We start from the raw sequence: 24,417 nt of genomic DNA, 5'->3' as shown, positions 1-24,417 counted from the left end.
CAGGTAAACATGACTAAGTTCAGGTGATGTAGACACTTTAGATAGATTTCATTTATTTATTTATTTATTCATTTATTCATTTATTTATCTGACAGAAAGAGCATGATCGGGGGAGCAGCAGGCAGAGGGGGAGGGAGAAGCAGGCTCCCCACAGAGCAAAGAGCCTGATGTGGTGCTCCATCCCAGGACTCCCAAGATTACGACTTGAACGGAAGGCATCTGAGTCACCCAGGCACCCCCACAGTAGACAGTTTAAAAACAAAGGGTAAATGAAGTTTTAGGCGTTCATTTGGTTTATAGAAATTCAGCTATGTAGCTGTGTGGGTTTTTTTCTATATGCGTATGATTCTCCCAACAAATAGTCGTTTTTGGTTTTTTGTTATTTTTAAAGATTTTATTTATTTATTTGACAGACAGAGATCACAAGTAGGCAGAGAGGCAGGCAGAGAGAGAGGAAGGGAAGCAGGCTCCCTGCTGAGCAGAGAGCCCAATGCGGGGCTCAATTCCAGGACCCTGGGATCCTGACCCGAGCTGAAGGCAGAGGCTTTAACCCACTGAGCCACCCAGGCTCTCCAACAAATAGTCATTTTTGAATCAAATCATGTTATACATTATTTCGCTAATATTAAAATATTTATTAAATATCCACGTATATGTTCTGCTCTACCAAAGGAGGTAAAACACATAGATGTAGCCCCAGTCTTGTACTTTTCTTTCTGTTAGGTAACACATGTGAAGAGGGACATAAAACAGACCAACAGACACTGGATGAGCTGACCACTGATTGACATGAGTGCTACATATCTTTGTATGCGATAACACCACAGCTAAGTACTAGCAGCTTCTCTTTACTACCATCTGTTTATACCTCGTCTTTGAATAATTGTCCATGGATCATTTAGAAGCAGGGGCGCTTGGCTGGTTGAGTCAGTGGAGCCTGTGACTCTTGATCTCAGTGTTGTAAGTTCTAACCCCATGTTGGGGGCAGAGATTACTTGAAAATAAAATTCTAAAAAAAAAAGTAGTATCTGTCCAGAATGCCAATTACCTTCCCAAAGCTCATCATTATTATGGCATACAATGTGCTCTGTCCCTTTTCTTATTCTTTTAACCCAATGTTTCTAAAACTTCAGTCTTTCACTTACTATCTTCACGATTTTTGCAATTATCCTACAAACCATGCTATTATTTAAAAAATAATTTAGAGGCACCCGAATGGCTCAGAGGGTTAAGCCTCTGCCTTCAGCTCAGGTCATGATCTCAGGGTCCCGGGATCGAGCCCCCCATCGGGCTCTCTGCTCAGCCTGCTGAGCCTGCTTAGCCTGCTTCCTTCCCCCTTTTTCTCTGCCTGCTGTTCTGCCTACAGCAGATCAGACAGATCTCTCTCTCTCTCAAATAAATACATAAAATCTTTAAAAAAAACTTAAGTCATACTTCTTTTATTGTAATACCTACTTTAACCTAGTCCTAAACATTGATGAGAGTCACAGATTTGTTTTTTTTAAAAGATGTGTCTAGGTATCCTCAACTTAAATAATCACGTGAGCCCCCAGTGCTATGCTAACTGTACTTGGATAACCACACCGTTAATGGAGTCAACTTTGCTATCACCTAGCAAGAATGATAAGTGTATCAACATGAAACCCTGCCCTGTAGGACATAAGCTATGCTATCTTCTATCTCAAAAGGTAGTCTTGTTTTTTGTAATCTCTTATAAGTAGACACATTACAAGATACGCATAGCAAACAATATGTAAGGAAGCCTGAGTTTCCCAATTTAACTATTTTAGATTAAAATATCTCTTAAAAATTCATCTCTGGGTTTTTCTTCAAAGCTCTTCAGATTGATTTAGTAATTATTGATATTTACTCTGATAACAATGACACAAATATATCGCTGTCTCTTAATTCTTAACATTCAGAATAGTGTAAATCAAACAGCATTCCTGGAGTTTAAATAATAAGGGAGGAATTGGATCTGGCAAATGAATGAGGCTCTCTTTCCTCATTTATTCAACAGATGTCTGCTGAATGCGTATTATGTGCCTGCCCTTTTTCTAGGTGTTAGAGATGCATCAATAAAAAACTTAAAAATAGATAAAACCACTGTTATCATGCATACATAATAATTATTATAATACAAAATTTTATGGAAAAGTTTTAAGATATACATTTGTCTTTGAGATACTCCCACCAGTGTTTTTTAGTATCTCATTCCTTAATTTTGAAAATCTCCAAATTTTTCATTAATATTTTAATTTATATTTATAATTATTAGTAAAAATATTCTTGGCCTTTGTGTATAATAAAATATTTCTAACCTATAGAAAAGTGCAGACAATAATATTAAACTTTATTCTTCCATTTGTTCAGACTGAAAACATTGGGGTCATTGACTCCTTTCACTTACTGAGGAGTAACTTACTTAGAATCAAATGCACAGATGTTTAGTGTGCTGTTCAATGAGGATTTTTAAGGATTTATTTATTAGAGAGAGTGAGCAGAGGGGAGGAGCAGAGAGAGAATCTCAAGCAGACTCCCCGCGGAGTGCAGAGGCAAATGTGGGACTCAGTCCCAAGATCCACGAAATCATGACCTGAGTCGAAATCATGAGGCAAATGCTTAACTGACTGAGCCACCCAGGCCACCCAGTGCAGTGAGTTTTAATGAACATATATACATATGCTACCATTTCCACAATCAAAACATAGAACATTTACATAAGCCCAGAAGGTTCCCCTGTACTTCTTTGTAGTCAGGCCCTTCCTCTAGGTAGCCATTGATCTGAATTCTATGAGCATGGAGTGGTTTTATTTGTTTTAGAATTTATATAAATGAAATGACATAGCATGCATTCTTTTGTGTTGGTTTCTTTCCCTCAAAAGAATGTTTTCGAGACTTGTTGGGGGAGAAGAAACTTTTGTTGCTCCTCAAGGTCCTTCTAGGTGGACTAAGAAAGTCAAATTGACACGAGACAGATTAACAGGAGAAAATCAAATTTACCTTTATAGTTATAGGGAATCCACATATACGTGGAATTGCAGAGACAGGCAATAGGAGGTTTATCTGAGCTAAGGAGAGGGGTAGAGGTGTGGATATACACAGGAAAGGAAGATCATTAGCAGGAAAGTGAGAGATATTTGGAAAACAAAGTTTGCCTGTTCTGCAGATAAATTTCTTTTTTTTTTTTTTAAAGATTTTATTTATTTATTTGACAGAGAGAGAGATCACAAGTCAGCAGAGAGTCAGGCAGAGAGAGAGAAGCAGGCTCCCGCTGAGCAAAGAGCCCGATGCGGGGCTCGATCCCAGGACACTGAGATCATGACCTGAGCCAAAGGCAGCGGCCCAATCCACTGAGCCACCCAGGCACCCCTTCTTTTTTTTTTTTTTTTAAGATTTTATTTATTTTGTATTTATTTGTCAGAGAGAGAGAGAGAGAGCGAGAGCGAGCACAGACAGAGTGGCAAGCAGAGTCAGAGGGAGAAGCAGGCTCTCTGCAGAGCAAGGAGCCCGATGTGGGACTCGGATCCCAGGATGCTCATGACCTGAGCCGAAAGCAGCTGCTTAACCAACTGAGCCACCCAATGTCCCTCTGCAGATAAATTTCTTAGGTAAAGAGGAATCTCTGTTAATAGTTCTCTTCCTGGTACAGGCAGGTAGTTGAGAGGGGTAGGTAAAGAGCTTTTCTGAAAACATGAGTTTTGATTGCTTTTAACGTAAGATAATGGATCTTCCAACAAATTATTTTTTAAAGATTTTATTTATTTATTTGACAGGGAAATCACAAGTAGAGAGGCAGGCAGAGAGAGGGGGAAGCAGGCTCCCTGCTGAGCAGAGAGCCCTATGCGGGGCTCAATCCCAGGACCCTGAGATCATGACCTGAGCCAAAGGCAGAGGCTTAACCCACTGAGCCACCCAGGCACCCCTGATCTTCCAAACAATTTTTACCAACTGGCTCTAGCAGTGTATAAGAGTTCCTATTGATCTATGTCTTCATTAGCACTTTGTATTTTCTGATTTCTTAATTTTTCCAGTAACTAGTAGGTAAAATGTTATCTCACTATGGTCTTTTTTTTTTTTTTTTAAGATTTTGTTTATTTATTTGACAGGCAGAGAACACAAGTAGGGGGAGAGGCAGGCAGAGAGAGAGGAGGAAGCAGGCTCCCTGCTGACCAGAGAGCCCGATGCAGGACTCCATCACAGGACCCTGGGATCATCACCTGAGCCTAAGGTAGAGGCTTTAACCCACTGAGCCACCCAGGGGCCCCTCACTATGGTCTTATTTTAAATTTTCTGATTAGTAATAAGGTGGAACATTTTTTCTCAGTTATTGACCATTTGGGTTTTCTTTTCTCTAAAGTTGCAGTTCAAGTATTCTGTGTCTAATGTTTCTCATTCATGTTGTAATTCTACATGGAGGCAAGAGCTTCTTCTCTTCCCCTGCCTTCCTCTCTCTGTCTCCCACTGGCAAAACCTAAGATAAATCATTTGGCATGAAACAAAGTGCTGCAATGGAAAATTTTGTGCATATTTTGTTTTTGTGGAACTACTTCCTCAGGGCAAATTCTTAGTGGGATTATATGTAGCTTTTACGAGATATTGCCAAATTTTTCTCTATATGGGATTGGACCATTTTGCACTCAGCAACAACATATGAGGGTGTTTTTCCACAGAGCCACATGAATGGGGTACATTGTCAAACTTTTGAATCTTTGCCAAACTAATAGGTACTAAGTGATATTTCAGTATAATTTTAATTTGGATTTCTCTTATGGAGTTGGACATCATCTTATATGTTTGGGATCCATTTATATACCCTCTTCTGTGAATTTTCTGTTCATGTGTTTTGCCCATTTTTTTCTATTGGATTTTGATGATTCTAGTCATTTTTAAATATATGTTATGGTAATTAGCCCTCTACTTGTCATGTAAATAGCAATATTTCCTCCCGGTTTGTTATTATCTTTTGACTTTGGTGATCAACTTACTTAACTCTGGAAAACAAAAAAATCACATTGGTATCATTATGGCACTGCCTCACATTTAAATGTTAATTTTGAGAAAAATTGACATCTTTTTAATTTTGTTTGCTTTACCCAAGACCATGGAATCCTTTTTATTTGTTCAAGGTTACTACTGAAGTTTTTGTTAAGATTTTTCTCATATAAAAGTTTGTACGTTTCTTGATAAGTTCAGCCTTACGTATTTTATTTTTTGTTGCTTTTATAAACAGGGTTCAGTTTTACATTAAGTCTTTTATTGCTTGATATGTATGAAGAATATTGTTTCTACATGTTAATTTTAAATATAGCAATGTTACTGAATTCCTTGTGTAGGCAAAGAGGCAGGCAGAGAGAGGGGGAAACAGGCTTTCCACTGAGCAGAGAGTCTGATGCAGAACTTGAACCCAGGATCGTGAGATCATGACCTGAGCCGAAGGCAGAGGCTTTAACCCACTGAGCCACCCAGGCGCCCCGGGTTTGGATATTTGTATAATGACATATATCCACCATTATATTATCATACAAAATAGCTTCACTGCCCTAAAAGTCCTTTGTGGTCCACCTATTCATCTTTCTTTCCCCTGACCCCCTGGAAACCACTGATCATTTTACTGTCCCCATAGTTTTGCCTTTTTTAGAATGTCTTATTGTTGATGTCATGCAGTATGTAGCCTGTTCGGATGAGCTTCCTTCACTTAGTAACATCCATTTACATTTCCTCTTTGTCTCATTGGCTCAGCTGGTTAAACCACTGACTCTTTTTTTTTTTTTTAAGATTTTATTTATTTATTTGACAGAGAGAGATCACAAGTAAGCAGAGAGGCAGGCAGAGAGAGAGAGAGAGAGAGAGAGGAAGAAGCAGACTCCCCACTGAGCAGAGAACCCGACATGGGGCTCGATCCCAGGACCCCAAGATCATGACCTGAGCTGAAGGCAGAGGCCTTAACCCACTGAGCCACCCAGGCGCCCCAAACCACTGACTCTTGATCTCCATTCAGGTCTTGATGGTGATGGGATGACGGTGTCTCAGAGTTGTGAGTTCAAGCCCCATGTTGGACTCCATGCTGAGCATGAAGCTTATTTAAGAAAAGAATTTCCCCTGGGTCTTTTCATGGCTTGATAGCTCATTTCTTTTTAAAACTGAATAATAGTCTATTGTCTGGATGTACCGCAATTTATTTTTTCATCTACTGAAGGATATCTTAGTTGCTTCCAAGTTTTGGGAACTACAAATAAAATTGCTATAAACATCCATGCAGGTTTATGTATGGATAGAAGTTTTCTGCCCATTTGAGTAAATACTAAGGAGTAGGACTGCATAATTTTTTAAAACATGCTTTTGGATTCTGGGACCAATATTTGACTTAGAATTTTTTATATCCAAATCCATAAGTGAGAGTTGAACAGTATTTGTCATATTTTGAGATTGATATCATACTGGCTTCCAAAAAACAATTTGGAATGCCTTTTTCTTTTAAAATGCTCTGAAGGGGTGCCTGGGTGGCTTAGTGGCTTAAGATTCTGTCTTCGGCTCATGTCCTGATCTCAGGGTACTGGGATCGAGCCCCACATCCTGCTCTCTGCTCAGCAGGGAGCCTGCCTCCCCCCTTCTCTCTGCCTGCCTCTCTGCCTACTTGTGATCTCACTCTGTCAAGTAAATAAATAAAAATCTTTTTAAAAAATGCTCTGAAATAATGTATTTCAGGCATCAGATCTTTGGGGATTTAGAATTTCTTTGTGAAGCCATCTGAGCCTGGTACTTTTTCATGTGGATAGTTATTAGATATCTTTCTTTGTTTCTCTTAATAAAATTGATTTGTCCAGGCTTTCAATATTTAGTGGAATTAATTTTGGCATATTGCAGTCTAATACTATGAAAATAATTACATAATACCATGTCACTTTCTGTTTTACTGACTATCTTATTGGTTCTTATTTTGAATGGTTATGCTTTTTTCCTCTTTTTTTCTGGATTAGGTTTATTAGTGGTCTGTCATTAAAAGGTTTTTTTTTTTTTTTTTTTTTTTTTTTCAAATAGTCAGCAGGTTTATTTATTAGTCTATGGCTCTCTGTATTCAACCACATTGATTTCTGTTTTTATCTTTATTTCTTTCTGCTTTTCTTTGGTATAGTTTTTTTTTTTTTTTTTTTTTACAAGCTTTGTTGTTGTTTTTAAGATTTTATTCACTTATTTGTCAGGGTGAAAGAGAGCGCAAGCAGGGGGAGTGGCAGGCAGATGGAGAAGCAGGTTCTCCCCTGAGCAAGGAGCCCAAAGCAGGACTTGATCCCATGACCTGGGAATTACAACCAGAGCCTAAGGCAGATTCTTAAGCAAATGAACCACACAGGCATCCCTGGTATAGCTTTTTGAGTTAGAAATATAATTTATTTAGAGTCATTCTTTTGTTTTCGTTACATAAATATTTGAAGGCTACAAATTTCCCCTAATCACTGATTTGTTTTTTTGTAGATTCTGATGTATATTGTTTCCCTTTTTTTTTTTTTTTAGAAATTATGAATTCAATTTGAATACTAATTTTCATTTCATCTAATACTTCTTTAATAGCACCCTTTAAAATTTCTAGGTAGAAATGATTGTTTGTTTTCTGATTTTTTTTTTAATTTTTTTTAAGACTTTATTTATTTATTTGAGAGAGTGACAGTGAGAGAGAGCATGAGCGAGGAGAAGGTCAGAGGGAGAAGCAGACTCCCCATGGAGCTGGGAGCCCGATGTGGGACTCGATCCCGGGACTCCAGGATCATGACCTGAGCTGAAGGCAGTCGTCCAACCAACTGAGCCACCCAGGCGCCCTGTTTTCTGATTTTGTTATCAATTTTTAGTATTATATGTTTATTACTATTACTGTTTAATTAGAATACTATTTGCATTATTTCTACTTCTATTATTGAGAAGTGACACAGTACAAAGTCAATTTTCATGACTGAGTCCATATGTGTTTGGGAGGAAAGTATACTCTCTATTTTTGAGGTGTAAATTTGAATATATCCATGAGACCTACTTTATTTATTATCTTGTTAGATTTTTTTACATCTCTAATTTGATCTATTAGACCTTGGTTGGTATGAGAGAGATGCTGATGTCTCTTATTCTTATTGTATTTTATTGTAAACTGAGCAGTATGATTAATTTACTATTTTGCATTTGAGAGTAAGACAAACAAGATACACAACAGGATTCCTCTAAGTGATACCTTTATTTCTGCTAAAAACTTCTCTAGGTTCTAGTCCAGGGACTGTCAATACTACTTTTAAGTTATTAGGCAAATATTTTATTCTTAGGCTTGTCTGTCTTCTGTGTAAAATGAGGTGAGTTATGGGATATTTCTTCAGTCCAATACTCTAATTTATCAATACAACAAAAGTGCTTTTGAAATAATACCTGCTGTTACTGACTGGGCTTACTGCAATAACAGTGATGGTTTGTTCAGTGCTTCCTGCCTGCCAGGCTCCCTGCATAGACTTTACATATATGTTTTCACTGAATGGAAGCATATTCGTTTAGTTTTTCTTCAACCTCTAGAACGTTGGCCTCTCTCTGATTCAGCTGGCAGAAACTTGATGGATTGGCTCAGTATTTTAGGAGACCACCCCCTGCAGAAGTTGACAGTGGGTACTTGCATGTTGTCGGACCCGGCCTTTTACTTGAATCAAGACAATGGTCAGAGAGCACACTGGTCAAGGGAGCAATCAGGCAACATTTATTTCTGTTAGGTTTCCAGGTTTGGCAGGAAACTAGACCAGAAGGAGATAAGGAGCTCAGACCTTTACAGGGTGTGATTGGAGTCTTGGACAAAGAGGAACAGAGCTGTTTTCCTGGCCAGCTATTTTCATCCCTGGCTCATACAAGTGCTCTCAATGTGTAAAAAATACTGTGGCGAAAGACTTCCTTGAGATCAGCAGACATAGTGTCCTAACAAGGAATGGTTAGCTCTAAGCCAATCTCCTTTTGACTTAGTAGTAACTCTGTTGATAACATAGACACAAGTAATAAAATGGTCTCACCCTGCCTCAGATTAAGTAACATAATTCCTGCCCCTTCAGCTAAAGATACTTTGTATTATTCTCAAACTCACTTATCCAGCTGGTCAATCATGTAACATTATTATCTTCTATTACCATCAGAGTTGATAAATATGTGATACTAGTGTCAATTCTTCTTCCCCCTGGGTCCCTGGCAGAGACTCAGTTACTATTCAGTTTGTATACTTTCTTGCCAAACTTCTCAACATGACAGCCAAGTAACAAGACTAGGATTTGCTCCCACTATAGAATCCGTTGCCATTCTTATTTAGGCACTCTGGATTCAAAGACAAGGAACTGGGCAGCCTCGTGTGGGACACAGGAATGTAAACAGCCTCTCTAGATCAGAGAATTCCATGCTGTGACAGAAAGGAGCTGCTGTCTAACTTTAAGACTGGCAAATTTAATTCCAAATGGCATGAGGATGTCCAACTCGCTTGAATGCCCCAGACTATGTTATTTGTCCTGCTCAGTAGGTATTGAATATCTGCTTTGGTTGTTCTCACCAGATGCCCCAGCAAGGCTTGTGTACCAAGTCCCAGACATGCTTTCAGTTTGCTCAATTTTCAAAACTTGGGTTTAGCACAGTTGGGGCTGGCAAAGTCTTTCAGGTGGGCTGTTGAGCCGAATGGGAACTTCTGCTGGATGTAAATAATAGCTAAGAGGCATCACATGACATCATACTCTGTTGAACTATCTCTGTTTTTTGGTACATGGGAGAATGTGAGCAGGGCTGGGTTCATGGCAACCATGAACCTGCCAGTCAGAGATGTAAACACAGGAGCCCTCCGCTCACATGCTCAGTGTTGTGTTTCAAAAGGAATGGGTGTGTCTGTTTGGCTTAGCATTACATTCTATTTTCATTTCAAAGTATGGAGGATCTGTTTCAGTGTTCCTGTCATTAGTCTAATTTGCTGATTTACAAGTAGGTATTACTTTTATATCCAAACAGGCATGGCTAGGAGACACCATAGATCATTAAAACTCTAACTGGGAACATCTGGAAGCAATTTTGAGACACTATTCTAGACCTTCTTAAGTGCACTAGATATGGAACAATAGTCCTTTCACTTTGAGGACTTGTAGCATAGATGCCTGCAAAGGAACAATAATTAAGAAATGATTCACAATATTTTCTCCAGAGACTGTTGCTATGATGATTTTGCAGCATCTACTCTAAAGGAAGCAACCAATGTAAAATGGAAATGAATAACATGAATAGGGCAGAGAAGGAAAATAATAGACAATGCTTTGTAGACAGCTCCATAAACCCTAGAGCCCAGACTTTCCTGAAATTGACTCTTTCATTTATATGTGTTGTGCCAGGCAACATGCTTCTGTGAAAAGACATTGTAGGACCAGAAGGATCTTCTTGCTTTATAGACCTCTCTTGTGACCTACGCCATTAGTAATAAGTAATGCAAACCTGGGTAGTCTAAGAAGAGAGGAGATACTATCAGAATGATTTTCTTGGATTACAAGGAATGGCACATAGATTGACACTGTGCTGTTTTGTTGAGTTGAGCTACTGACCACCAGTAAAACAGATGTCAAATAACTGAATCATCTGGTACTCATGAACGTACAAGTTTTTGTGCGTACGAGTTTTTGAAACAATTGTCCCAAACTGTGGGTAAAACTTGCAACAATTTTTTGCATTAATATGTGTTAATTTAATGTATTATCAAAACTAATGTTTGCTCCTTACCACTTGGTTTGGATCAAAACCACCAAATTTAAGTAATGCAGACAAGATTCCGTAGCCATACAATATATATGAACTCGGATTTATAAGAAGTTTAATTTGATTGCGATACAAAGACAATATTTTAAAGTCATATATTTATGTAGTAATAGTGAGTTCATACAATACCTTTCATTCAGAGCTTAGTAATGCAGTACAGGAGCTAAGTGGGAGTCAATCGACATCATCCTGAGTCCAAGGGCATTGAGTAATTTGTTGGTATATCTAACTTGCCCCCGCAGGATGGATTCCCAAGGATCTAGCTTGCAGTGAGTTTCGGATCTGGAAGATATATATGGTGTTGTAAGACGTGAGGCGGTTCTTGTGCGGGGGGAGGAAATGACCCATCATTCTTCATCTTAACAAGGGCCTCGCCTTCCTTCCAGGTGATCCTTAAGTCTGGACCACATTATAAGAAATACTGACCAAGACCTTAAAGGTCATCTAATTCCAAATCCTCATTTTAGGAAGGGTCCACAAAGGTTAGACGACTTGATCTAGGTTTGGTAGCTAATCTGCGAATCGCTGTCTTCCTCCCACCCCTAAGACCTGGGAGTCTGGATGGTTAGAGAAGTTCCTTGATGAAATCGGGCAGAAAAGCTTTTTTGAGGGAGTCTGTGACATTTTTTCTTCCACCCGGTCGTTAACCTGCATGGAATCAGCATCTCCCTCTGACCATCTCTGACGTTCCAGAACACCGAGAGAAAGTTGCCAGGCCAGGGCGGCCGCTGGGTCTGCGGGGGGAGGCGGGCGGCTCCGCCTCCACGCTCGCGGGCGGGCTCCACACTGGCCGCGGAGCGGCGAGCGCGGTACTCCGAGGCAGGCGGCGGGCGGGGAAGGCGCGGGGCGTGGTTTGCAGCTTTCTGAGCGCCAAGGAGCGGCGCGCGCTCAGCTGCGTCCCGAACCTTCGGCTGGACCGAAAAAGCGAGCGGGAGAACGAGCAAAGGGCGCGATCGTGGGAGCAAGGCAAGTGGGGCGCTGACCTGGGTCGGCCCCAGCCCGCGCCCTCATCCCTCGCGGGGCCAGCAGCGGGTGAGCGCGGTCGCGGGCCCCCAGCGCCCCGGTGCGCCCCGGAGAGAGCGGGCTGAGGCGGGGAGGGAAAGCGGGAGGGAGGGAGGGGAAGGGGCGGGGGCGAGGGAGGGAAAGGTCCCCGAGCCGCGGGCGGGGGGCGGGGGGCGGTAGGCGCGAGAACCGACCCGTTGTTGGGGTCCGAGCCCGGTCACCGGAAACTTTGCCCGGGTGGGGAGAGCGGGGTGCGTGGAGGGCGCCGCAAACTTGTCAGCGGGCGGGGCGCTCCGGGGATTGGAGCGAGCGCCGGCGGGTGGCGTTTGTCTCTCCGGCTTCTTTGTGTCACCTCCGGGCCCCGGCCCGCCTGGGCGGCCAGCTCGGAAAGGGGCTGCGCGGGGGGCTCGGCCCTGATCCCCGCGCCGCCCCCGTCGGGCCCAGGCCCCAGCACTCCCGATCCGCTGATTGTTTTCCTTCCTCGCGTCACGCCTGGGCGGGAAAGATTTTGAACCCCGCGTGAGCTAGAACGCGGAGAGCTGCGGCGCGGAGATTGCCAAATCGTGGGCGGTGCGAGGCTCGCCCCGCGTCCCCGGGCACCAGCGGGCAGGGGCGCACCGGGGCTGGACAGGGCGCGGGGACCCGCGGGCCCCGGCGCTGGAGGTACAGCGGCGGGCGCGGCAGCCAAGCGCCCCCGCGGCGGGGGCGGCTCGGACGGCTCGGATTATAATTCCATTTTGATTGCTTGGGGTCTTTGTTGTCTGAAATTGCCTTGAGGGTCTGACGGTAGCACCTTCCCCTCCTTAGGTTATTTTTCTTCTGTTAAAAAAGAGGGGGGGGCGGGGGACTTGTGTGGAATCAGTGCTGCTCCAACCGACGCGAGCCGCCTTATTAGATGGAGATTGAGAAGTCCTGTGTAACATTTGCCTTTGTGGACGCTTGTTATTTCCGAAAGTTATTATTTTCCCCTCCCCTAGTGGAAGGGAGCGTCTGAGCTGGATGCCAGCAGGCTCGATTGTGTACAGGCACCAGCAAGTCAGAGCCCAGCCTAGGGTGTTTCTTTGTAGCCGCTCACTTGGGCATCGCTCTCCCCCGCCCCCGGCTTTTTTTTAAAAGTTTGATTTCAAGCAACTTTCATCTGCTTTTTTGAAAGTTTCCCTCGCCCCGAAGTCCTCCTTGCAGTTATTACGTGGTTGTGCTCGGATGGGTTCGGTACTTTTAGGGTTGTGGGTTACAATGAACATCTGAACCCTACCTGGCCCTTCACCCCTCGGGTCCCTGCCGCTGAGAACGTGTAAATATCACCAGGAGAAGGAATTCTCCCTTTATGAGATGGAACATTTGGCGTGTTTTTGTATTTTGGTGCATGACTCCTTTTTTAGTTTTCTTTCTGGAAAACTGGTGGGACTTTCAAAGGCTTTTCCCGAGATAATTACTAAGCGAACGGCCTTAGCCCCGCCATTACGCCCCCTACCCCCAATGCACCGCGACGGAGAAGGGAGCAGGTGTAATCCTCATTAAGTTGTTTTTGTTGTTGTTGTTGTTTTGTGAAGACTCTGGAGCTGTCAAAATAAGAAAAAAGTGGAAATTCTTAGTTCTTTGTTCACATGTTTGAATCAACTGAACTTTATTTGAATTCAACAAAAATAAAAATCAAACCAGTTTGGTCAGCTTAGCATTGGACATGAAGATTGCTTTAAAAAAAAATCATGTGAATAAGTTTACCCAGTTAGAAGTTTTACAAGCATTTCAGTGCCTTCATACTGGTTGTGTTTGCAGGATATTGCAATATGTTCAGAGAAGTGAATCATAGTGAAATTATTCTAGGTAGTGCCCTCCGTAGTTTTAACAGAGTTTTTAAAGTAAATCTCACAAGAGGAATCAGGCATGTCTTAATAAGTAAAGGTGAGCGTGGAAAGCAATTGAGTAATTTGTCATTACTCATATGTTTTTTATACAGATTTTTAATAATTTCACAAAATTGTTCATTTACTCAAATAAGCTCTTACCATATGTTAGCCATTGTGCCCCAAACTGGGGTTCCAAATAATAATAATTACCAATTATAGAGTGCTTATTTTATACCAGTAAATGCTTTGCATAGATTACCTTATTTATCTGATAAATATTTATTGAGTGCCTACAGTGTATTGTGCTAGGCGCTGAAGTTCCAGCAGCGCCTGGGACTGCTGTGGTTTCCGCCAGTCATGGGGGAGAGCTGGGGAAGATCCACAGAACATGAAAAACATTAGCAAACTGATTAGAGATTTTACAGTGTGAATCAGATCGCACACTTCCCTGTTGAAAATCCTTCAGTAGTTTCCCATCTCCCTCTGAGTGAAAGGCAGACCTGACTGGCCCCCAGAGCTTGCTCCATCTGGTCCTCATGTCCCAGTCCTTCACCTTTTTGATCTTATCTGCTGCTCTGCTTCTTGCTCATACTTCTACAGCCAGACTAGTTTCCTTGCTGTCTGAGATGCCTTTCGACTTGCTGTTTCCTCTGCTTGGAATGCTCCCTGCGCAGCCTGCGGATCTGCCTGGTTCCCTCCCTGACCCGCTTCACTTCCTTACTCAATATTGTGTTCTCAGTGAGCCTTGGCAAAACCCCAGATTTAAATAATCACCAGCTCTCTTGTAACTCCTATTCCCCTGTTCACGATTTATTGTTTTTCTCCATGGCATTTTTTTTTCCCCTAAAGATTTTATTTATTTGCCAGAGAGAGAGAGAGAGAGAGAGAGAGTGCACACAAGCCGGGGGAGCAGTAGGCAGAGGGAGAAGCAGGCTCCCCACTGAACAAGGAGTCTGGCGGGGGACTCAGACCTGAGCCACCCAGGCATCCCTTTCCATGGCCCTTGGGATCATAAAACTAAACATACTCTATGTTTGACTCATTTGTTAATGGTCTGTCTTCCCCTGCTAGATCGCACTCCATCAATGCTGTTGTAGACGCTGTGGTATCCTCCGAGTCTGGAACAGTGCCTGACGTGCCCTGGGTCCTTAAGAACTGTTGAATGAATGTTGAGTAGAAAGAAGGAGACTACAGGGGGCCGAAGCAGAGACCAGGGTCTCCTGTGTTAATAGTGAGAAGCCCTCTCTGCAGCTGGTGTTTAAGCTAAATGTTTGTTAAGAAGGAGCTGGCCTTGTGGTTGGGGCAGGAGGTTGTGGGGAGGAGAGGGGCGTGGCAGAAGATCAGCGGGAGAAACAGCCTTGAGTCAGGAGAGAGCTTGGCTTTACTGGAACTGGGAGAAGGTGGTTATACCTGAGCACTGTCAGCTGGAGGGAAAGAACTAAGTGAAGATGGAAGGGTAATCCGGTGGAAGATGAAGCAGGGGCTTCCTTGTAGGCCAAGATTTGGATAAATTGAATCCCCATATATACCCTATTAGCTCTATTTTATAGTTTATGAAACTGGGCATCAGGTAGTTTTCTCCAGCTACCTGGTAAGTGAATAGTTAAGCCTAGGATAGAAAACCAGGCCCTCAGAACACTTACATTTGACCCCATGCCTGTGTCAAAAGACAGAGTCCCCTTCCTGATGATTAAGCCATTGCGGTATACACATGGCAGCGCTGGAAAAGATGTGTCCTTCCGGTACCTGGGGAGGGGAAGCACCTCGTTCTGCCCAGGAGTGGAACAGGCCAAACTGGAAGAAAATGGAATCATTTTTCCATTTTTTTATTATTATGAACTATTTCACATTGCCTACATCTTAATTACGAAATAATATTAATCTTCAATGCAACAACCTGTGCTTCAGGACTTCTCCGTGTGTTCACTTTTTAGCCTGGCTTGCTTTCCCGTCTACCCCTGACTGGTTCAAATGCCCCCTTTCTTACTTTGACCAAATGAAAGAGCGTGTCTGAAATAGTGTAAAATCGCTTGTGTTTCAAGCCTGGTACTCTTCACTGAATTGCACGGGTTATGTTCTTTTCTGGTCATTATCTTAAACTGTCTCCACTTTGTGGGTTAGTGTGATAATTCTTATGCTGGCTCTGTTGAGTGTAATTGACACACGGTAAGCTGCACATATTTAGAGGGTAAAATTTGGTAAAATTTTCACTTATATAAAGACCTGTGAAACCATCTCTCTCTTTGGCCCCTCCTTATCCCCTACATCCTCTTTTCCTAGACAACTGAAGATAGCTTTTTTTTTTTTTTTTTTGGACAGACAGAGATCACAGGTAGGCAGAGAGGCAGGGAGGGGGAAGCAGGCTCCCTGCTGAGCAGAGAGCCCTATGTGGGGCTCCATCCCAGGACTCTGGGATCATGACCTGAGCTGAAGGCAGAGCTTTAACCCACTGAGCCACCCAGGTGCCCCCCTGAAGATACTTTTTTGACCCCTATGGATTATTTTGTGTTTTTAGAATTTTATATAAATGGAATCATAACGTCTCTTTTTTGTCTGGCGTCTTTCACTTAGCATAATTATTTGGAGATTATTCCATGGGGTGTAAATCAGTGGTTCACCCCGTTTCATTGCTGAGCACTATTCTACTGTATGGATCTACCCTAGTTCATCCATCCGTGCACCCATTGATTGACATGTGGCTTTTTTCCCAATTTTTGACTATTAAAAATAAAGCTTCTGTGGACATTATGATGTACAGTCTTAAGTAGACTGCTGCTTTCATTCCCTCTTGGTAAATATTTGGGAGTGGAACGGCTGGATCGTATGGTAGATAAGTGTTTTGAAGGGGTTGTACTATTTTACGTTCCAAAGCTGTGTATGAGGGTTCCCGTGGCCCTGCGCCCATGTCAATACTTCGTGTGGTTAGGCTTTCCAGAGACATTCTGCTAGAGGTACAGTGGTATCTCATTGTGTTTTAAATTTGCAGTTCCCTTATGACTAATGATATGCTTATTTACCACCCATGTATCTTCTTTTTTTAATATTTATATTTATATTGTTTATATTTTTTGCTTCCCTTTTTTATTATTGGGTTGGTTGCTTCCTTATTATTGAGTTTTGAGAATTCTTTGTTTTCCAGATGCAAGCTCTTTATTGGATACATGATTTGCAATATTTACTTCTAGTCCGTTCCTCATCTTACTGTCTCTTAACAGTATTTCAGAAGATCGGAAGTTTCAAATTTTAATGAAGTCATTTTATCAATTTATTCTTTTATGGATTGTACTTTTGATGTTGTACCTTAAGAAATCTTTGCCTAGGGGCGCCTGGGTGGCTCCGTGGGTTAAGCCTCTGCCTTCGGCTCAGGTCGTGATCCCAGGGTCCTGGGATCGAGCCTCTCCCATCCAGCTCCCTGCTCAGAGGGAGGCCTGCTTCTCCCTCTCCCACTCCCCTCGCTTGTGCTCTTTCTCTCAATGTGTCTCTCTCTGTCCAATAAATTAAAAAAATTTTTTTTAAAGATTTTATTTATTCATTTGACAGAGAGAGATCACAAGTACACAGAGAGGCAGGCAGAGAGAAGGGGGGAAGCAGGCTCCCCGCTGAGCAGAGAACCCGATGCAGGGCTCGATCCCATGACCCTGAGATCATGACCTGAGCTGAAGGCAGAGTCTTAACCCACTGAGCCACCCAGGTGCCCCCAATAAATAAAATCTTTAAAAAAAAAAAAAAGGAATGTAAAACTATATTTATCATTTTATATTTAGGTCAGCTACTTTGAGTTAGTATTTGTTTACAGAGTGAAGTATGCATTGAAGTTTACCTTACTGCTAATGGGAACATTTGGCAATTTCTAGAGACAGGTAATGTACAGAGATGATGTCTTGTGTGTGTTACGGGTGGGGGTTGGGTGGTATTTGCTGTTGGCATCTAGTGGGTCAAAACCAGGGATGCTGCTCAAGATACTGCAGTGACCACGAGCAACAAAGAATCATTCAGACAAAATGTCAGTGGTGCCAAGGCTGAGAAACGCTAAGCTAGAGGTTTATCAATTTTATTGACCTTCGCAATGAACCAGCTCTTGGTTTTATGGATATTTTCTTTTGTTTTTCCATTTTCTATTTAACTAACTTGTCACTCTGATCCTTATTGTTTTTCGTATTCTAGTTTCTTTTTTTTTTCCCCAAAGATTTATTTTTATTTATTTTATTTTGGAGAGAGAGCATGAGCAGGAGTGGGGCAGAGGGAGAAGCAGACTCCCCAGTGAGTGGGGAGCCTGACTCAGGGCTCAGTCCCAGGATTCTGAGATCATGACCTGAAGGCAGACACTCTGACTGAGCCACCCAGGCACTCCATTATTCTAGTTTCTTTAGGTCATTGATTTTGTGACTATTTCTTTTCCTACATAGATGTTTAGTCCTATAAATTTCCTCCCAGGTACTGCTTTATTGACATCTCACAAATCTTGATATGACGTAAATCCATTTTTATTCAGTTCAAAATACTAAAACACATTTTGTTTGATATATACTCAGCCCCTGAGTTACCCATATTACTTGATTTTGAAATATTTGTGGATTTTCTAGAGATCTTTCTGTTATTGATTTCTAATTCAATTCCATTGTTGTCAAAGAGCATACCTTGTATGGCTCAAATCCTTTTACATTTATTTAGAGTTATTCTATAGCCCAGAATATAATTTCTTTTGTTAAATGTTTTATGTGCACTTGAAAAGAATGTGTATTTTAATTATACCATGTTAAAGGAACATGATATCAACATGACTTGTCCCTGTTCATGTTAACCTTGATCATCTGGCTGAGGTGTCAGGTTTCTCTCAAGTTACTCTTTTCCCCCCCTTCTGTACTGTACTTTTTGGTAATGAAGTCTCTATGTGCAGCTCACACTTAAGGAATGCAGAGTTATGCTTCACCTCCTTGAAGGGTGTTACTTTTTTATTCAGTGTGGTGATCTATGTCTTCTATTTAAAAAAATTTTTTTTGAAGACTTTATTTATCCAACAGAGAGAGACACAGAGAGAAGGGGAACACAAGCAGAGGGAGTGGGAGAGGGAGAAGCAGCCTCCCCGCTCAGCAGCCCCTAATGGGGGGCTTGAACCCAGGACCCTGAGATCAGGACCTGAGCCAAAGGCAGATGCCTGAGTCACCCAGATGCCCCTGTCTTTTATTTATATTTTATTTTTTAAAAAGTTTATTTACATAATCTCTGCACCCAACATGGGGGTTGAATTCATGACCCTGGGATCAAGATTCACATGCTTGTCCTATTGAGCCAAACAGGTGTCTCCACTGTAATGATTTCTTTTATTTATTTATTCTTAAAGATTTTATTTAAGCAGAGGGGATGGGCAGAGGCAGAGGGAGAAGGAGACTCCCCGCTGAGCAGGGAGCTGACAATGGACTTGATCCCAGGACCCTAGGACCCCAGGATTATGACCTGAGCTTAATGCAGATGCTTCACCTACTGAGCCACCCAGGTGCCCCATCTCTGTTTTTTAATTGCATTGTTTAGACCCTTTGTATTTGAAGTAGTTGTTAACATGGTTGGGTTTAAATCTATAACCTTGCTATTTGTTTTCTGGTTTTCTCATCTGTTCATTGTTTTTTACCTTTTTTGGATCTGTCTTTGGATTTATTGACCATTTTTCATCATTCTAATTTATATGCTTTTTTTTGGCTTATTAGCTGTCATTTTTTTTTAAAGATTTTATTTATTTATTTGACAGAGAGAGATCGCAAGTAGGCAGAGAGGCAGACAGAGAGAGGAGGAAGCAGGCTCCCCACTGAGCAGAGAGCCCGATGCGGGACTCGATCCCAGGACCCTGAGATCCTGACCTGAGCTGAAGGCAGTGGCGTAACCCACTGAGCCACCCAGGCGCCCTAGCTGTCATTCTTTATTTTGTTATTTTAGTGGCTGCTTTAGGATTTGTAGTATACATCTTTAACTCATTACAGTTTACCTTCAGGTGTTATTATCCTACTTCATGTACAGTATGAACACCATGTTTATAATAGTACATTTCCATTACTCTCCTGGTAACCTTTTTGCTTTGTCATATATTTTATATTTTGTCTTTGATAGACCAACCCCATGCTACATTATTATTTTTGTTTGAGTAGTCAGTTATTTTTAAATTTAAAACATTTTTAAGTTAAGCTCCTTTTTATTTTTTATTTTACTTTATTTATTTATTTTTTTTGAGAAAGCAAGAACACTCACACCTGTGTGTGAGTGGGGAGGGTCAGAAGGAGAGGGAAAGGGAGAGGGAGAGAGAAGAATCTTTTTTTTTTTAAAGATTTTATTTATTTATTTGACAGAGATCACGAGTAGGCAGAGACCAGAGGGGGTGGGGGAAGCAGGCTTCCTGCTGAGCAGAGAGTGATGTGGGGCTCCATCCCAGGACCCTGGGATCATGACCTGAGCCAAAGGCAGAGGCTTTAACCCACTGAGCCACCCAGGCATCCGAGAGAGAAGAATGTTAAGCAGGTTTCACACTGGCATTGAGCCCCATGCAGGGGTTTAGCCCATGATGCTGAGATCATGACTTGAGCAGAAATGAAGAGTTGGACACTTAACCCACCACCAGGATCTCCTGAACAATCAGTTATTTATTTATTTTTTAAAGGTTTTATTTATTTATTTATTTGTCAGAGAGAGAGAGAGAGGGAGAGAGAGAGCAAGCGAGAGCACACAAGCAGGGAAAGTGGCAGGCAGAGGGAGAAGCAGGCTCCCCACTGAGCAAGGAGCCCATAGGACTCGATCCCAGGACACTGGAATCATGACCTGACACTAAGGCAGATGCTTAACTGGCTGAGCCACCCAGGTGTCCCCAGTCAGTTTTTTTGCAGTCAAATGATCTATCCCTGAGCTATACCCCCTCCCGTCAGTTATTTTTTAAAGAGATCTAAATAATAAGGAAAAAATCATATATGTACCCATTTAGCGCCACAGGTTATATTTTTGATTGTTGTATTGTTAAATGATAGTAAATCATAGATGTTGAGGTTATTGGATTCATCTATATATGTATGTATATAAAAAATACATTCTAACTTCTAACGTTAGAATAAACTTTGAAGAAGTAGTGAAATTCAGAAATCAGCGACGTTCATTTTCTTAAACTCTGTTGAATCGCCGTTGAATAGGTCATTACTATAATAGAAAGATGGTTCAGGATGCTGTAGAGTATTACAACACTCCAAATACCTGGGCTTGGAGAACTCACTAGACAGGCACTGATGAGTGTGCTGTGGTTCTTTTCTTTCCTCTGGGCAACATTAGGAAGGTGGATGGAGAGAAGGAATCAGTCCATCTGTGCTGATCTTTTCCAGACCCTGAGAAACTTTGGAAGCATTTTTTTCTTTTGATGGTTTGTGAGATGAAAAAGTATGGTTGTATAGCTCCTCAGGTCAAGGCAACACATTTTTAAAAAATTTTACTGATTTTTTTTTAAGAGCTTTTATTTATTTATTAGAGAGAGAGCAGGAGGAGGAGGAGAGGGAGAGGGACAGGCAGAGTCCATACTGAGCAGGGCAGGGGAGGGTCCTGGGAGGGGGAAAATGCGGGGTTCGACCCCGGGACCCTGAGATCATGACCTGAGCTGAAGGTAGACACTTAATTGACTGAGCCACCCCAGGTGCCCCGTCAAAGTAACAAATTTGAGAACAGTGAGCCTCAAGCTTTTGCTAGTCCAAGTCCCTATTGGATTGAAGACTCCAGTTTGATACGCAGTTCTTGGATCTCTCTAGAATTTGCCATCTACTTGTTACTCTGATTGCAGCTGACTTTTCCTTTTCCTTTGGGCACTGCCCATGTTTGCTGTTTGTCATCAGTGAGCAGCGCCTCTCTTTAAGATTTTCTCTTAAAATCTTTAAGATTTTATTTATTTATTTAACAGAGAGATCACAAGTAGGCAGAGAGGCCCGCAGAGAGAGAGAGGGAAGCAGGCTCCCCGCTGAGCAGAGAGCCCAATGTGGGACTAGATCCCAGGATCCTGGGATCGTGACCTGAGCCTAAGGCAGAGGCTTTAACCCACTGAACTACCCAGGTGCCCTGGTCTAAATATTAATACACTGACGAAAACTCCACTATAAAGGAGGGGGAAAATCCATTCATTCTGTAAGTTAATTTATTTTGTGAATATTTATCGAGTCTGGGCTCTGGAACCTTGGTGAAAATGTATGTCCCTTGCTCTTGGAAAGGCAACTGTCCAGTAGGAGAAAGGCCCACCAGCAGAGGAGCGTGCAGTCCTGTGCGGTAACTGGTGATCTCTACAATGCAGACCCCAACAGAGTGGTGGGAGTAAGCTTAGAACAGGGCTTCTCTAAGTGTGTTCCCGGCACCAGCAGCATTAGACATACTAAATCAGAAAGCTTGAGGCTAGAGCCCAGCCATCTGTGTTTAACAAGCTTTCCAAGTGATTATGATGTGTGTTCAAGTTCATGAATCACTGGCCTAGAGGATTAGATACCTCTGAGATTTTTTCCCCAGCTTCAAAATTCTATGAGTATTGATTTAGAAATGTGATTTTTACTCTATTGTCCTTTTTTTTTTGCTTGTGGTATAAACTGTATGAAAAGCATTGTCTTTGTTCCAACATGTGTTTTTATTACTCATTTCCCCCTCTTGTACCTCCTACTCATGATGAACTACAGTATCGGTGTTACTGATTCCTTATCATTTATCCCCATGTCTTTGCATCCTTCAAGATGATAGACTACAAAATGTGCAGCAAAATATCAGTCCATAAAATGAAATCCTTCCTTATTGACGTTAGCTCATTGATAATGAAGGATTTTCTTCCATTTCTTCTAGATTGGGAGCCGTGCTGAGGTGCTTTGGGTACGCAAGGTTGTATGTGCCTGTGTGTTTCCCAGCAGGCGTCATCACTTTCCTATGATGTTCGCCAGTGTGCATTTCAGACTTTCTAAAGTCAAGCCAAGTCTGATGGTCCTGTAGCCAGGGATGTCTAAGAGATTTATCACCCCATTGTACTTAAAGAGCAGTGTTGGCACTAATAAAATATCATGTAAAACATTAATTGTTATGTGGGTAAAACAGATTCAAAAGGACAGAGTTATACCTGACACTGGAGTAGTAGTAAACTGGATTTAAAAAAATATATTATGGGGGCGCCTGGGTGGCTTCAGTGGGTTAAGCCGCTGCCTTCGGCTCAGGTCATGATCTCAAGATCCTGGGATCGAGTCCCGCATCGGGCTCTCTGCTCAGCAGGGAGCCTGCTTCCCTCTCTCTCTCTCTGCCTGCCTCTCTGCCTACGGTGATCTCGCTCTGTCAAATAAATAAATAAAATCTTTAAAAAAATATATATATATTATGAAAAATTTCATATATATGCAAAAGCAGAGATAATAGTGAAATGAACTCCTGTGGAAATATTACTCGGTATCGGTAATGATCAAATCCTGTGAATGTGGCTTGACTTACACCCTCACCCATCCCCCGATGGGGGATTATTTTGAAGTAAATTCCACATATCATATTATTTCATCCATAAATAATTAGATCTTAAATTATTTGAGCTATTAAGATGCTAGAGAGGGGGGCGCCTGGGTGGCTCAGTGGGTTAAGATGCTGGAGAGGAATGTGCAACTGAATTACAAGTAGACATTCCATGGTTACACATTAAATTATAGATAAAGTTTACTGGAAGTCGTTTACACAAAAGATAGTAAAACAAAACAGTGGTGTGGAGACATATACATATATTCCCGTTAAAATTCACTAATATTTTGGTTACAACTGAATACATTCTGTCAAAATATTTTATCAACCTTCATCATCATGATAGCAATCATGATAGAAAATCTACAGACAATTTTCCAGAAGAATGAGGAAGACTATATACCCATATGTGCTGTGAGAATTGAAATCTCATGCTGGACAGGGAACCTTTAATTTGAAAGGCAGATTTTTGGGAAGGGAGGTATTATGAGAGTGTTTTGTAGACTTCTAGGCACATTTTTAATATATTTAAATTAAAAATTCTTATTCCTCATTTTATTTTTTTTTAAGATTTTATTTATTTATTTGACAGACAGAGATCACAAGTAGGCAGAGAGGCAGGCAGAGAGAGAGGAAGGGAAGGAGGCTCCCTGCAGAGCAGAGAGCCCAATGCGGGGGCTCGATCCCAGGACTCTGAACTAAAAGCAGAGGCTTTAACCCACTGAGCCACTCAGGCACCCCTTATTCCTCATTTTAGCAGTTAATGTGGCTTTGTTTGAAAAGAAAAGGTATTTAACATTTAGGGATGAACAATACATCTTTAAAAGAAAAATGCTCTCATCTTAATCCATGTGCTACATACACCTCTTTTCATCAAGGTTAGAGAGGACCTATTTAATTAGAGCTTGGGCTGAGAGATACTTCATGTTTGGGGGGTGGGTGATGTAGAATTAATCTACACAGACATACCACCACTTTTCTCCTAGTCTGGCTTTCGAGTACAAGCCAGGGTGCCCTGAAGATAAAATTGATCCAGGCTATTGTGGCTGGGATCTGTAGGTATGGCTGTTCTGTGTGATATCTTAAATAATGGGTCATACCATAAAACTTAGCTAATTTTCATTAACAGAAGATTTAATTACTCAGAAGTAATCTTTATCTTAAGTGTAAACTGAAACAAAATAAATAAAGACCATTTCCCATGCCCCCAAAACAAATAATAAAGAAAAAAGCCCCCAGAACTCAAACGAATCTAAGCTATTAGTACTATGGTGGGTGACACAGCCAACGTATGATG

At 41.7% G+C, this 24,417-nt stretch overlaps 1 protein-coding gene across 9 annotated transcripts in view; it reads left to right on the top strand.

The window, feature by feature from the left end:
• The first annotated feature begins 11,603 nt into the window (after positions 1-11,603).
• SYNE2 (spectrin repeat containing nuclear envelope protein 2) overlaps positions 11,604-24,417 on the top strand; it is a 330,497-nt gene continuing 317,683 nt past the window's right edge. For 5 of the 9 annotated variants that reach the window (XM_082734136.1, XM_082734133.1, XM_082734132.1 and 2 more), the window contains exon 1: positions 11,607-11,754. The gene's annotated coding sequence lies outside the window, so the exon portion shown is untranslated. Of the gene's footprint in view, positions 11,821-24,417 lie in introns of all 9 variants that reach the window. The other 4 variants (XM_082734135.1, XM_082734134.1, XR_014312639.1 and 1 more) reach the window with 3 other exon arrangements.

This window comes from Mustela nivalis (genome assembly GCF_964662115.1).
Source record: "Mustela nivalis genome assembly, chromosome: 6".
Lineage (NCBI taxonomy): Eukaryota > Metazoa > Chordata > Mammalia > Carnivora > Mustelidae > Mustela > Mustela nivalis.
This window is presented reverse-complemented; position numbering and strand designations above follow the sequence as displayed.